This window comes from Sparus aurata, chromosome 22 (assembly GCF_900880675.1).
Source record: "Sparus aurata chromosome 22, fSpaAur1.1, whole genome shotgun sequence".
NCBI lineage: Eukaryota > Metazoa > Chordata > Actinopteri > Spariformes > Sparidae > Sparus > Sparus aurata.
This window is the reverse complement of record NC_044208.1, coordinates 11,416,727-11,432,386: the sequence shown is the minus strand read 5'-3', so window position 1 is coordinate 11,432,386 and position 15,660 is coordinate 11,416,727. Positions and strand designations below refer to the sequence as shown.

Genomic DNA, 15,660 nt, shown 5'->3' with positions numbered 1-15,660 from the left:
ACACAAAACTAGGGCTACATCTTCATTGCACCTGTTGTCACTTTCATTCGCACCAAAGCAGGTGAAACTGATTCACAATCTCATGTGTTTCGTAAAGGGAAAGATTGATATCCCTGAAGTTGAACTGACTTGGTGTTACACCGTGACGATTAAATGATCCCTTAATTTTTTTGAGCAGTGTATATTAGAATCCATCCTATACACGATTTGTGGGGTCAATATCAATGCCAGTATGAGTAAGTAAAGATTTACGATATTGATATAGCGGCCGGCATACACCTGCAGAGGCAGGATATTTAACAGTTTAACAAGAAATTAGGACTAGGACTGGTCTTGGTTTTGGTCTTAACTGGGTCTCAACCCCTCAAAGTCTTGGTCTTGATCCTGTTACACTCTGGTCTTGGTCATGACTTATTCTTGTTTAAAGTCGTCTCGACAACAACACTGGCAGCTCTAGTTAAAACCCACTTTTGACCACATTGCATGCCGATAGTCATGTGACAGTCTGTGAGGACCCTGAGATGACCCAGATGACCTCCTAAAACAGCAGCAACATTAGCAGCTCACTCCTGAGTATTTGATCATTTCACTATTGTGCTGCTTAGAAAACATTGTGTTCAGTTTTAGGACTTCCACCCCGAACAGATGAAAATGACTTTGGCAGAATCACTTACTCATGTCTTTGGGGAAGTACCACTAGACAAGAAGATTAGTGAACATTGTTTCATACATGTGCAGAACTTGGCATTGCATAATACAATGACAAATACAAAATGAGTAGATAAGACGCTTGCGTTGCAAAATTAATAAAAACATAAAGAGACATGTAACTCATGACTGCTTGGCAACACACATCACCTCTAGATGTCACTTTGCTACCTTTCTGTCTGTGACACCATTTTTTTGGATCTGTGGAAAGGTGAGAAGCATAATTTGATACAGATGTTACTTTAATATGTGCAAAATCTTTGGGATGAGATGTGATGAGCCTTGACACTGGTGAATGAAGGCAGTGAATGATTCTGGATGTGGCCACTGTGATGTGTTTGTCAGAGCACTCAGGATTTTTTCTGTACCCGGGGAGTGTCTTTCTCAACCTGTCCCTGACTTGCTCCGTAATATCACAGAGAATGCAGTTGGTAAATTACAAGTACACATATATACAGAGTTATATATACATACACCTGCAAAAGCAGGATATTTAACAGTTTAACAAGAAATTAGGACTAGGACTGGTCTTGGTTTTTGTCTTAACTGGGTCTCAACCCCTCAAAGTCTTGGTCTTGATCCTGTTACACTCTGGTCTGGGTCATGACTTATTCTTGTTTTAAGTCGTCTCGACAATAACACTGGCAGCTCTAGTTAAAACCCACTTTTGACCACATTGCATGCCGATAGTCATGTGACAGTCTGTGAGGACCCTGAGATGACCCCGATGACCTCCTAAAACAGCAGCAACATTAGCAGCTCACTCCTGAGTATTTGATCATTTCACTATTTTTCTGCTTAGAAAACATTGTGTTCAGTTTTAGGACTTCCACCCCGAACAGATGAAAATGACTTTGGCAGAATCACTTACTCATTTCTTCGGGGAAGTACCACTAGACAATAAGATTAGTGAACATTGTTTCATACATGTGCAGAACTTGGCATTGCATAATACAATGACAAATACAAAATGAGTAGATAAGACGCTTGCATTGCAAAATTAATAAAAACATAAAGAGACATGTAACTCATGACTGCTCGGCAACACACATCACCTCTAGATGTCACTTTGCTACCTTTCTGTCTGTGACACCATTTTTTTGGATCTGTGGAAAGGTGAGAAGCATAATTTAATACAGATGTTACTTTAATATGTGCAAAACCTTTGGGATGAGATGTGATGAGCCTTGACACTGGTGAATGAAGGCAGTGAATGATTCTGGATGTGGCCACTGTGATGTGTTTGTCAGAGCACTCAGGGTTTTTTCTGTACCCGGGGAGTGTCTTTCTCAACCTGTCCCTGACTTTCTCCATATTATCACAGAGAATGCAGATGGTAAATTACAAGTACACATATATACTGAGTTGACTTCAACAGAATTGAGGAGCTGGAGCCATCAAATCTTTTTGCTAGAAAATTGACAAAAAATGATGATTAACAAATTGAAGGACGGTGACCAGATTATCTTTGCAGTTCTAATTCAGATGTTATTCTATTGAAGGTCAGCTTTTTTCAAATGCTAACAATTATCACTGAAACCACTTGATCAAAACTCTTCTTCCAGTTTGCATGACCAACATGCATCCTGGCCCAGCAGTAAAACTTACCTCCAGAACTGACTCAGAGCATCAAACACACTTCATACATGTGTCAAAATAAGCTTGTTCAACGCTGATACTAATCATCACTCGGACCGCATACATTGTCACTCATAAAACACTGAGCCACAAATGCAGACAACAAGGAGTGCGATAGAAATGATCAACTTTTATTGAAGTTTGACGATTCATACAGTTTTTGTTAATAAGCCTTTGATTTATGATGGGCTACTTTTTCTAAACTCTTAATACAGCAACAACCCGACATGACATAATTAATTTTCTGTTCAAAACCACATTTTGTTTCATTATAGTAAATACCAGCTATAGATTTCAAAATGCAACAAAACTTTAACTTTAAACATTAAAAGTTTACATACAACTCTGTCAGAACATGACTAAACTTGACTCAATATGAAATCATTCTTTCAAAACACCAGCAGGATTTCTATTAAAGAGGATCAAATAACCAATTGTAGTGCAACAACTTTCAAATACTACTGCTGGCATCACAAAAACTGCATCACAATAATTGACATGCTTTTGTTTTACCTGCATACAACAGACGATATAAGTTCCAATGTTTTTTACAATTCAGCCCCATCATTTTTGAACAATTACACATATCTGACTCATCTTCAATTTATAGAACGCATGATGTGAAAACATTACTTAAAGCTGTAGTCTGTAACTATTTTTTTGTTATATTTAACTAAAATTGTCATTATGATCTGACAGTAGAATAAAGGGAGCTGCGGGATTTGTAAGGACTCAAGAGTGACGCAGAGTTTGCTGCTTTTCTGCTGGACAAGTAAGGACCCCTTCTTGATATATGTTTGATTCTATGTTTAAACCACAAGGCTATGATGGCAGTGGTTACAGTAATACTCACAATAGCGCATATGGTTGTATGATTTTGCGGTCGTGCTACGTAGCTTGTTGCTAAATCTAGCTTGTTAGCTTGTATGCAAACTCCAGTGTTTAGCTTTGTGTTTATGGCTACTAGTTAGCAAAAGTGTCTTTCAAGTGACCAGGCAGTTATAATAACAATAATGGAACAGTGATTGGTTGGGGTTTGTCACGAGGTATCTTTCACCATCGCTGATTGGTTAGTCGCCACCCGCAAGGAGAGATGGGATGACAATGGCAGCGTCAACAAAAGAGCAGAACATGCTGCTGCATGCGACTTGCCTGAAGTCCCCCCACTGCGTAAAGCCACTTTTGACGGTTGGAGATACAAACATTACTTTGAATTTGTTGAACGTAAGGAAAATAACTTGACTGTAAGGTGCACACTTTGTCCGTGTTGGAAACTTCTCTCCACCGCTGCTAACACTACCTCAAACTTAACGAAGCACCTACAGAGACAGCACGTACACACGAAGCTTGTTGCTAAGGAACCATGGAGCAACATGAATGTAACGAGTAATGTAACTAGTTATGTAACTAATTACTTTCTTCAGGGAGTAATCATGTAATGTAAGGCATTACTATTTTTGAGAGTAATGTGTAATGTGTAATTTAATACTTTTTTGAGTAACGAGCCCCAACACTGCCGTCGTTACAAGCCTGTTCATGTACAGCAGGCTCTTCTGAGGGGAGGAACTTTGAAGGCAGCGCTGCAACGCAGCAGAGAGGAAGAAGGAGGGACCTGGGAGCTGTATCATTCAAATTTTTTGGCAAGTCCACTTGTTTCTCAAAACTCCAGACTGCAGCTTTAAATGACACATGTGCTGAAGTTTTATTATTAAGTAGTAGTAGTAGTAGTAGTAGTAGTAGTATTACTGTAGTATGAGTTTAACTCCATGGCTGCAATGATCATTCAAAAAGAAACAATCAACATGTGCAAAGATTTTTTAGATCTCCCAATAGTGTCACCGAAAAATATGCATCTGCCATCATGCTGTTCTGAAAAAGTGTGTTAGCAACTGAAAAATGTGCTGTATAAATACAGTGTTTGTCAATGTAAGAGAAGGAATGACAGAAGACTTGATGGATTTTGTGGTCATTGAATGCATTTTGTAAATAAATTGTTAATACCATTTGGTAGTAGGAAGAGTGTTCATTTTATAAACTAGTCACACCAGCACACATTTTTCAGATTTACTTAATATAAGAATATGCCTCTCTCTTAATAAACAACAATGTTATTGTTTATCATGACCAATAAAATTACAAGCATGTATTCATTTAAATAAAACCACAAAACAGTGTGTCTTTTGTAATGCAGCTTTATTCAGCAGGATAGTTTTCACTATTAAGCAATTTGACATTTTTCAACATCAGTTACAGCTGTGACTAAAGTCACTACATCTCAAAAGCTTCATGTTGACTCAGCCAAATCATTTCTTGCTTTGCAAAGCACAAAGATATAGCTCAAACTATATCATCAAAATCAAGAACAGACTCAGTCTTCATAGAATAGCTTCAATTTGTCGTCCTCCGCTTCACCTCGGAACCTGTCCCGACTGTTTGCACACCAAGTTAGAGAACAGGGGAAAAAAAGAGAAGAAAGAAGAAAACAATTTGTCAAGTTATCAACAGAGGTCAACCAACAGAATCATAATTCAATAATTTTTAAATGACTTTTGCAATCATTTCAAGCTAAAATGACAGAAATGTACTGATTCCAGCTTCTGAAATGTGTCCACCTGCTTCTTTACTCTCTGTTATATCATCATGAATTTAAATGTTTTTTACAAAATGAGGTATTTGAAGACATCAACTTGGTTCCTGGTTTATGCTGATGCTCACTATGTTTTATCATTTTTAGGCATTTCACACAGTCTTTAGATTGTTTCATTTGTGTGTTTGAAATCAACAGAAATAACTAAGTAGTTCTTACCGTTTAGCAATGTCGAGTGCTAATGAGACAAAAAGATGAAAGTGACATTAGTATGAAGACATGAATAACAAGTTGTTGTTTTTTTTTTAATTAATTTGAAATCTTTGAAATTAGAACATTAATGATGCTCTCTGTATTTTTGTTATCTGAGATACTAGGACTAAATAAAAGATTTAAGCTAAACACAGAGCTAAGTGAAGTTGTATGTAGTAAGTTAGTACAGTCAAGTGTGATTTGTTGATCACAGACTAAAGTAGCCTGCTGCTTGTGTAAATCTGAGGTCTATCTGTTAAAGTCAACTCAGTATTTATGAACACTTGTGATTTACCTCTTCCTCTGGTCTGGACACAGATCGGAGGGTTTCCCGTACATTTAAGTGCGGTCAAAACAGCTCCACTCTCCCCGTGTTCAGCCATGAGGACGACCAGCGTCAACACCAGACAGATCATAACACACTTCATCCTGAAACACACATCACAGTGGCCACATCCAGAATCATTCACTGCCTTCAGTCAACAGTGTCAAAGATAATCACATCTCATCTAAAATACTTTTTGTATGATAAAGTAACATGAGGTTTAAATTCGACTTCTCACCTTTCCACAGCTGGATTGAGTCAAAGACAGCAAAGTGAGCACAGCGAAATCTAGAGTTGATGTGCCCGTCTTTGCCGAGCAGTCGTTAGTAACCCGCCTCTTATAATGATGAGGATGGATAATCTTGTCTAGTCATTCTGTATAGTCATTGTGATTTGCTCTGCTAAGTTCTGCAAATTGATGGCAAGATGTTGATCTAATCTCAATTTGTAATGATAAGACATTTTACTGTTTGCACAGGAACAGATGTTACACAACGCTAATAATTCCCCGGCTCTATGACCATTTTGTGAGGCCAATTAAGTAATTTATTTGTTTTATCAGCAAATTATCATCATATAAAATAACAGGCACAAAACAGAGACAATCTGTTTGTATTGAAGCTTTTTATTCAGCAGGATAGTTTTCAGTTTCAACAATTTTACATTTTTCAAAATCAGTTAAAGCTGATGGCACTGAGTACATCTCAAGAGCTTCATGTTTACTCATCCAGTTATTTCTTGTTTTGCAAAGCACAAAAATAAAGCTGAAACCATTTGTTCAAAAAGAACACTGACAGCACAACAGAGCTGTCATTATCATAATTAGACTGATGGTAGTCCACTGTAGGTGAGGCTCTTTCCACTCTTCCATACCAAGTTAGAGAAGGGGCAAGCAAAACATTAGATATAAAACAATGAGTCAAATTATCAACAGATCAAGAGTCAAAACTATAGTTTGGTACTTTTGTTAAAGTGACCTAAAACATGTCAGACCACACAGTTAAGTAATGTAGATAAAATGTGGGTTGGGGGGTTTTGGGAATTCTCAGTCTCTTTGGATGAAGCAGTAACATCAGAGATATGTGACAGACAGACAGTGACACTAACTAACAGCCAGACAAAAGCAGCCTGCCACACAACACAAAAACACATCAGTGCACAACTTAAAAGCCCAGCATAAGTTTGAATGCCATCTGTTCTTTTCAAACCGGTGTGGATTATAGGCCCGACCCAAAAATAAGCCTAACTGTAATGCAACATTTTAAGCCCTCGCCCGAGTCTAAACCCGAATACCGGAAATAGGCTTTTGCACCCCTGGGCGTGTTGGTCTTAAAGTGAGGTGTGGTCAGGCGCACTGATGGCAGATTGCTCTCTTGAGGCAGCAGAAAGCAACAGCAACCACAGACCAACAAAAAGCTGGTCAGAGGTCAAAAGCTCAGTCTGTTTCCTGCTATTCAAAAATGCATTATTCAGACATTTGAGATGCTGCTTTTTAAGTTATTTTAAACATTTCCATGAATTCAGTAATGTACTATAACACATATCATGGCACATTTAATCAACAAAACTAATAGCTGTAGTCATAACCTCTCCAAAGGACACGAGTCAGGACTTTTAAATTATAAAATAAAGTTTATCAGCTGTTAGTCATGCACAAATACACATGGTTATTGTAGAGATGCACAAATCGTTTCGGCTGCTGGACAATCTATACAGGTAATGTCATTAATATTTTCCTCATTTAAGACTAATTTCAACCTCTGATCCCACCTGTTGCTGATACAGATGATATTTTTTATGACCCGTCTGGTCTGATCCACGGACTGAGAATAACGTACACACAGAGGGATGTACAGCAGCACTGCAACTCCTCCTCCTCAATTTAACATCATTTACTTTCTTTCTTTTCTCTTTTTTTAATTATGCAGTGAAACAGAGTTGTTAATGGGACAGGGAGGTGTGTGTGTTTTGTGTGTGTCAAAGCACACGGCCTTATTACCAGCTCAGCAGTGACGAGGGGGTGCGTGTCACAGAGACTTGGTCAGTGCTTCAGCAAGGAGCAAAGATGGTAAAGCAGCCAACAAAATATAAAATATATAAAAATAGAGCACCTAACCCAGCTCAACCCAAGCCCTAATTATGTATTTCCCATCCCAGCCCTAGCCAGAGGCTGTGCCAGGTGTTCCATAGGGATCAGGTCAAGTTGCACATGTCAGGTGTGGAAGTGTACAAATGGACTGACACCTCCCTCATCCTCCTGTTAGGTTAGGATAAATTTACCTGTTATCATGTTTATTAGTACATTATGTTCTGGACACATCATAGAACTCTTGTCATAGTTCTCTCCAACTTACACCTGACCAACGGTCTTAGCACCCACAACAATTAAAGACATCTGTGTGGATGGACAAGGCCTTTCAAAGAAGGTAATCTGTAGTGAAGCAGCAAAGATTTTCTGGTTACTCCCCACCTGTTTTTATCATTATCTTTTGTCAGTTTTCAAGCAGAAATGACAAACACCTGATGTTTCCAGCTTCTGAAATGTTGGACTCAGCTGTTATTTTCCCCTCATTTTACATTGTATTAAATTGAATATCTTTAGCTTTTGGGCTGTTGGCTACATCCAAAAGAGACACTTACATTATGATCATCTTGGGCTCTGATAAAATTGTAGTTTTAACCGTTTTTCTGATGTTTTATGTACTTTTTATCTTTTAATCAAGAAAATACCAGCATTGAATCATTTCCAAAGTACTTCTTTAACAGGGAAATAAGAGCATTCAGAAACAGAAAGAAATGCACACCACAAAACAGAGAGTGTCTTTTGTAATGCAGCTTTATTCAGCAGGATAGTTTTCACTATCAAGCAATTTGACATTTTTCAACATCAGTTACAGCTGTGACTAAAGTCACTACATCTCAAGAGCTTCATGTTTACTCATCCAACTATTTGTTGCTTTGCAAAGCACAAAGATATAGCTCAAACTATATCTTCAAAATCAAGAACAGACTCAGTCCTGATAGTATAGATCAATCCAATCGTCCATAAAGATCACGTCCACTATTGGGGAAAAAATAGAAAGGAATCAGTTACTCAGATTATTAACAGGTCTATCAACAGAATATTAATCAATGCATATTTGAATATTAAATATGTTTTTCCATACTTTTTCAAGAGTGATATGGCTGAAAAATGTATCACGATATAAGTGTTTCATATCAGTCGATATCGATAATTATTGATTTTTTTTTTTTACCCATTTGAAATAAGAGAAATTTGAAAAATCACTGATCAGCGCAGCCTCAGTTTGGAGTTTGCAAGTGTACGTTGTATAGAGAAAATTCACACCGCTTTACATCGCCGTCAGACCGCCCTTTCTTTTGGCACTACATTTTCTCAGCCGTAGAACCTCCGTATTCCTACGCATTAGCGCAATGGCCCAGTTGCGCTAATGCATAGGAATACGGAGGTTCTACGGTCTGTGTCTGTGTCTGAAATTGTTAAGTTTTGTTTTGACCGAAAGTAAACGGAGTTGCGTGCATAAACCTCTCATCCAGCAACTGGGCCTCGCACTGTATTTCTGCTCGCAGATCATCTGTTTCTAACGGAGTTAAGTGAAATTATCGAACATTCTATTGAACCTATTTTCTGTTGATATTGATCACGTGTCTATCGCGATAGATATCGTTATTGTTTTATCACCCAGCCCTATTTTGAGGGATTTCACACAGTATTGAAATTTTTTTTTTCTTGTGTCAACAGAACAGAACAACAGAAATTAGAAGTTCTTACCGTTTAACAATGTCGAGTGCTAATGAGACAAAAAGATGAAAATGACATTAGTATGAAGACATAAATAGTAATTTTTTTTATTAATTTGAAATCTTTGAAATTAGAACATGAGTGATGCTCTCTGTATTTTTGTTAGCTGAGATACCAGGACTAAATAAAAGATTTAAGCTAAACACAGAACTAAGTGAAGTTGTATGTAGTAAGTTAGTACAGTCAAGTGTGATTGTTGATCACAGACTAAAGTAGCCTGCTGCTTGTGTAAATCTGAGGTCTATCTGTTAAAGTCAACTCAGTATGTATGAACTCTTGTGATTTACCTCTTCCTCTGGTCTGGACACAGATCGGAGGGTTTCCCTTACATTTAATTACAGACATGACAGCTCCACTCTCCCCGGGTTCGGCCATGAGGACGACCAGCGTCAACACCAGAAAGATCATCACACACTTCATCCTGAAAAACACATCACAGTGGCCACATCCAGAATCACTCACTGCCTTTGGTGTTCAGCGTCAAAGCTCATAACATCTCATCTAAAAGATGTATAATGAAGTAACTTAAAGATTAAATTCGACTTCTCACCTTTCCACAGCTGGATTGAGTAACAGAGAGCAAACTGACAACAGTGATATCTAGAGGTGATGTCGATGTCTTTGCCAAGCAGTTGTGAGTCACTCGTCTTTTTACAAGAATGGAGATGGCATAATCTCATCTAGTCATTTTGTATTGTCATTGTATTTTGCAATGCCAACTTCTGTACATGGATGATAAGATGTTGATCTTATTTCCCCTTCTAATGACTTGACATGTTATCGTTTACATGGAAAGACAAATATACACAGCATTACTTATCATTCTGTGGCTCTACAGCCTCATGAAATGTGACCACTAGAAGTTCTGTCCCATAACTGTTAATATGATTGCAAAGAGAATTCATGATGTTTTTGCTGAGAAAAAAAGTAATTTATTTGTTTTATCTGCAAAATATCATCATATTAAATAACTTTATTTATAAAAATTGTAATAAATACCTGTATTTATTGTAGCTTTGTATTCAGCAGGATAGTTTTCACTGTCAACAATTTTGCATTTTTCAGAATCATTTAAAGCTGTGACTCAAATTACTGTGTACATCTCAAGAGCTTAATGTCTAAGCATCCAATTTGCAAAGGACAAAGATAAAGCTCAAATCATATGTTCAAAAAAAAACCCCATCATTGTCATACTGAGAATGATGGTAGTCCACTGTAGGCAGGGCCATTTCTGTCTTTTTGGGGGCCCTATGCAAGATGATGTTTGGGGGCCCCTATTTTGTCAAACTATGATGGATAGATTCCTAACCCTTTTAGTTGATCCACAAAGATGCAATAATCTAATGCATTTTAAGAGGAAAACAGGCTAGAGTCATGAAAATCTCTCTCAAATTAAAATCAAACATCTTAAATTGACCCATCCAAGCAAGTTGAACTGATATTACATGATAATACAAGGTAAAGAATGGGGATCCTCCTGATGCAGTGTTCCTCATAAATATTTATTGATTTATTTTGAATTGTAAAATATTTTCAAACTTAAACATCCTGGCGTGGTGGCAGTGGCAGTTTTTCATATGGGCAGTATGGGCAGCCGCCCAGGGCGTCATTCGTGGAGGGGCGGCATGATGGCCCGCAAAAAAAAAAAAAAGAAAAAAATTGACTTGACACATGTGAATGAGCAATACAAAAACCAGAGGACAGGAATGCAAACAAATGAAGAATATATATATATTTATATAAAAAAAATAAGATATATATATACATATATATATATATATATACATATATATATACATATATATACAGCGCCTTCTGTTTTATAATGGTTGGTCTGCTGCTGCTGAGAGTCCCACACAGAGTTTGTGGATGAAGAGGAAGGGGGGCTGGGCGGGGGAGCGGGGGACTCATATAATAGTGCACAACTGATGCAGTTAGCAGGATAAAGTCACTCACATCACGAATTCCTTCCACATGAAGCACATTTCAGTCATAATAATATTGTGAATAAAAGTCCATAGTTTCACATATGTTTTTGGGGTTTGATTAAATAATGAAATATATTACTAAACAAGGTGAAATGGTTTAGTCTTCACTCTTGGTTGACGGTGTTGGGGGATGGGTCATGTGTTGATTCCCGAGTGTCAAATAAACAAATGGATAAGAAGAGGTCAAAGCCGTCAGCTGCCCAGTTCAGGAAAAAGAGAAAAGAAGAAGAGGGGAAACGAGCAAAAGATAAAGGTATGGAGACATGTCATCTACTCTTCATAAGTGTGATCATGCATGTAATGAAATGAAATGACGTTATTTAGTACAAGCCAACTCGTATGTCTGTTAGCCTCTTGCTATACTGCTGGCTATAAGAGTAGATGATGACAGTATCCATTGTCAGTCCAACTGACTAGCAAACATATCTAATTAATTTCACCCTAATAATATGTATGTAACACAACAATGACTAGCTCTCATACTGTTTGTTAGACGTCGTGTTAGGTCCTGTGCTGCTCAGTAAAGTGAATTATCAGTTCTGTAAGCTAATTCAAAAGGCGTACAATGCACTGTGATATAGCTTTCTGAGTCATTTGGAGTGTGTCATGTATATAATTAGCCATCAACCAAGGAGGTTGTGTTATTTATTTGTTTCCTACTCTTAAAGTTGGATAAATTATTCCTAATAACGTGTTGATTTAATTGTGCTATTGATGCATTGATTATTTATGTTGTATTTCAATGCAAGTGCAGGTGCACTTTTCAAATATTTTGAAGCACCCTCTGCCACTAGCCAGGATGAGGAGCCGTCTACCTCCTCAGCCACACAGGTCTCCACAAATGCTGTCTGATCCTGAGGATGAAGACTTATTTACCTCTACTTCTCCCCAGCAAGACTTTTCAGGTGAGTTTGTGTGCACGTATATTTGTGAGTGTGTGTGTGTGTGTACATCCCTGCAAAGCATTTTGGAGACAGTTATAATGTTGTTATTACTGGGTATGTGTGATGTTCCACCACTATAAACGCTGTGAATAATGTGTGTATACTAACGCCCTTGTGCTCTCCATTAGAAATACCTGGAGCAGAATCACCTCCTGAGGAGGAGCCTCTGTGCACTGACCTGCTAACTGGCCTTCAGTTCTGACTGTGAGAATTTGGACACAACTGGTTTCCAGGGGACCAAGTCAGGTAACATCTGACTTTGTATTCCCTAGAAACGACAGTGATGGAAGAAGTTGCCACTATCAATACTTCAGGAAGTCATTGGTAAGTGGGGAAAATATATCCAGAAGTTGGTTGGTATTAATTTTGTGTTTCTTGTACAAAGTGTAGTAAAGTTATTACACTCTCTTAAGTGCGTTATTGTATTTGTGTGATGAAGGATTTGTGCAATTTAGAAATTTGATTCTCCCTTTCATTTATTTTTCATACTATTATACTAGTTCTTTTGATTGTTGGTACTTATTTGTATTTATGATTGTATATAAGTTTTATTGTAGCTGTTACTGTGTGTGTTTGGCTAAATTTCCAACAATTACTTTAATAAATAAGTTATTTTGAGGGTTTTTTTCTGTCAATTTTTTTGGGGGGTAGGTTCGCCCAGGGCTTCATGAAAGCCTGGTGGTGCAGAAGGTGGCCCTGCTGCTTTCTGGTCCGCGGCTCCAAAATATTTCAGGATTGCTCCTGCAAAGATAAAACTCCTCAGGTTACCAAGCACTAGGTCATACTAAACAATTGAGTTATGTTACACTATGCAGAATATAATCTGTTTTTATATTAAACATTGCAATATACAGCACAGTGTCCCTTTAAAGCATGCACCCAATTTCAAAGTTATCACTTTAAGCAGTTTTCAACACACTGTGACTGATGAGCACTTTGTGATACTGAAGGAATATGTTTGTGTATATTTTGCAGGGTATTACAAAGTGGACTACTTGTGCCTAACTGATGATATAGTCTTAACCTATATTCTGTGGGCAGAACTAATGGTCATATATAGTGAAGTTTACTTTAAATGTACTTTAATTTGTTTGATTATGATTCTTTTAAATAAAACAAAGTAATACATCCAAAACATAACTTAACTGTAGGAATGAAGGCAAATTTGTTCGAAATGTATTGTCACAATAAATATTCTAATAAATGTGGTAAAGAAAGACGCAACTAACTCAGTAGAGTTACCAGAAATCCACTTAGAGCAATAATCCACTGCCACATTATTGCCACACATATAAATACATTAAGCATAAAAATGATCCTAAAGTAATCATACGTGGCAAATATTTAACAGCATAGGAGGCCTATGACGGACCAGCAACTCCACTGGACCAGGATACAGCAGACATGACAGACTTCTGCCTAACAACACACCCTCCCTCCCAAATGTAATGCCAACTAGCTGGACCTGCTATAATTAGCCCTTTCCTAAAGCAAACACTTAAGCTAGCTAAAGATTCGGCATTAGCTTCCCCTCCACCCCACATCATGAAAACACACCTTATATTTATCCTGCGAGTGTTTTTCTTCATTTAGTTTCTTCTTTTTTCTGATCTAGATGAAGACTTTCATTTTGACGCCATCCTGTACCGGCGGCTCAGTGCAACTCGCCTTGCCTCTCCTCGCTTAGTTGTACTGGTCATCATAGCAACAGGGCGCAATAGACACCAGATCTGACCAATCAGTAGAGAGCAGATCTGACCAATCAGCGGGCCAGGTGCCAGCTACTTTTCACACCTTTTCTGTCGGTTCACTCCTCAGATATTGAGACCGGACTTGTAACCTGAGGGAGCCCTCTAGTGGTGCGGGAGCCCTATGCACCCGCATAGTCAACATATCCACCCGTTTCTTCAGACGCCTATGGGGGCTGCCATGACAGATAACTACTACCATCAGTGGTTGTTTCCGGTTGCCTTGCAACTGCATGACTGATCGCTGCCACCAAGCCGACAACAACTAGCGTTATGTCATAAATGCTAGATTGTTTTTAAAATAAGCTCAGGTACAACATTTGCCGTTGATGGATGCCACAACAATTCATGACAATTGAAGGTTTTTTTCAGGCCGAGGAAGGAGGAACGGAGACTAAAATGAATATTTGGGTTTATCAATACCTTCCACAGAATAGCTGCTGCATGACTACATGGCTTCCCTAACCCGGCAATGCACGAGGAGCCGCCTCTCTCCACGACTCAACTTTCCTTCAGCATTATCCACGCTGTATGTTTAGCTTGATTGGTGCTCTAGCTGGGCTCTACTGTTGCTCAGAAATATAAACTTGCTGTGTTTCTACAACAATATTTTCCCTATTTTGTTACTGTGCAAGTAGTTGTATGCTTCTGTGCTTTTGTTACTACGTAATTCTTCCATGAGGACTGATGGGTGAAGCACTAGCCCCTTTTAGATAGAAAAGGTGGCACATTTGCTGCAAGGTAAAGGTAGCAATGTGTCAGCTTGTCTTTCTAAAAGGGAGGTGTGATATTCCTCCTTTTCCAAAAGCCGCCACTTGGCCGCCACTGGGGTAGGCGTAAACATGTGACATGACATGAAGCACGAAGTTGGACAGTGAACAGTGACAACGAATTTGTCTTTAAAATAAGAGCTTTACATTGCACCCCATTGGAGTTTAGAACTGGGTTCTTAGCAGGGGCTTTTAATTTGAAAGTAGCGAATGTTCGTAGCTTGCATCTACAACAACAAGTGGACACAACCAAACAGCTACAGAGACTGAGGAGATGCTAGCATCTCCTGGATCTCAGCGGCTGTCCAGTTGCTCATCTTGACGTCTGCGGATGAAGTGATGGACTGACTACTGTGATCAGCTGTTTCCTGGTTTTAAAACTCCACGGCTGTGGGTCGCACAACAGTGTGTGTCATCCACATCTCTGCCCTACTCACACAATTGCCGGCACATTGACGTCTCGGACTTAGATAGTAATGGAGGCGAAAATAAGCGTACCCTCCAAGGCGTCATATTGGTGGACCAAAACAAACCCCCAATTTACTGCCTTCTGTCTAAATCTGCGGACCTAGCCGTAAAAAGGACGGCCAAATTGGCGGCTTGCTGCCCAGTATAATGCTACTGTTACAGAACTGTCCCCACAAATGTTAAAAACATCTGTAGTGTATATCCACCTCAAATTTTTGTCCATTTGTTGCTTTCCTTGTGTAAATAGCCGTTTTTTAGAGCAAGCGTGACAGCTACGCTAGCGTAAACACTGAGTTCAGCCAGTTCAACTGCAAGAGCATAACCGACAACCGCTATGAACCATGGGTAAACTCGTGTGAAACCACACAGTGGTAAAATGTTGGGTGGGAAGTTTAGGAAGTTCTCAGTC

At 38.6% G+C, this 15,660-nt stretch overlaps 1 protein-coding gene and 2 long non-coding RNA genes across 3 annotated transcripts in view; 1 reads left to right on the top strand and 2 right to left on the bottom strand.

Annotated features, from left to right (window-relative positions):
* The window catches only part of LOC115574023 (exostosin-1), a 339,107-nt gene that overhangs the window by 148,809 nt on the left and 174,638 nt on the right, over positions 1 to 15,660 (top strand). The window lies entirely within an intron of this gene.
* Positions 4,521 to 5,887, bottom strand: LOC115574028 (uncharacterized). Its single transcript, XR_003982405.1, has 4 exons — positions 5,749 to 5,887; positions 5,481 to 5,614; positions 5,153 to 5,171; positions 4,521 to 4,775 (listed from the first exon to the last, which is right to left on the bottom strand). It is a non-coding gene; the product is annotated as an uncharacterized LOC115574028 (long non-coding RNA).
* On the bottom strand, positions 8,329 to 10,018 carry LOC115574029 (uncharacterized). Its single transcript, XR_003982406.1, has 4 exons — positions 9,884 to 10,018; positions 9,621 to 9,754; positions 9,304 to 9,322; positions 8,329 to 8,571 (listed from the first exon to the last, which is right to left on the bottom strand). It is a non-coding gene; the product is annotated as an uncharacterized LOC115574029 (long non-coding RNA).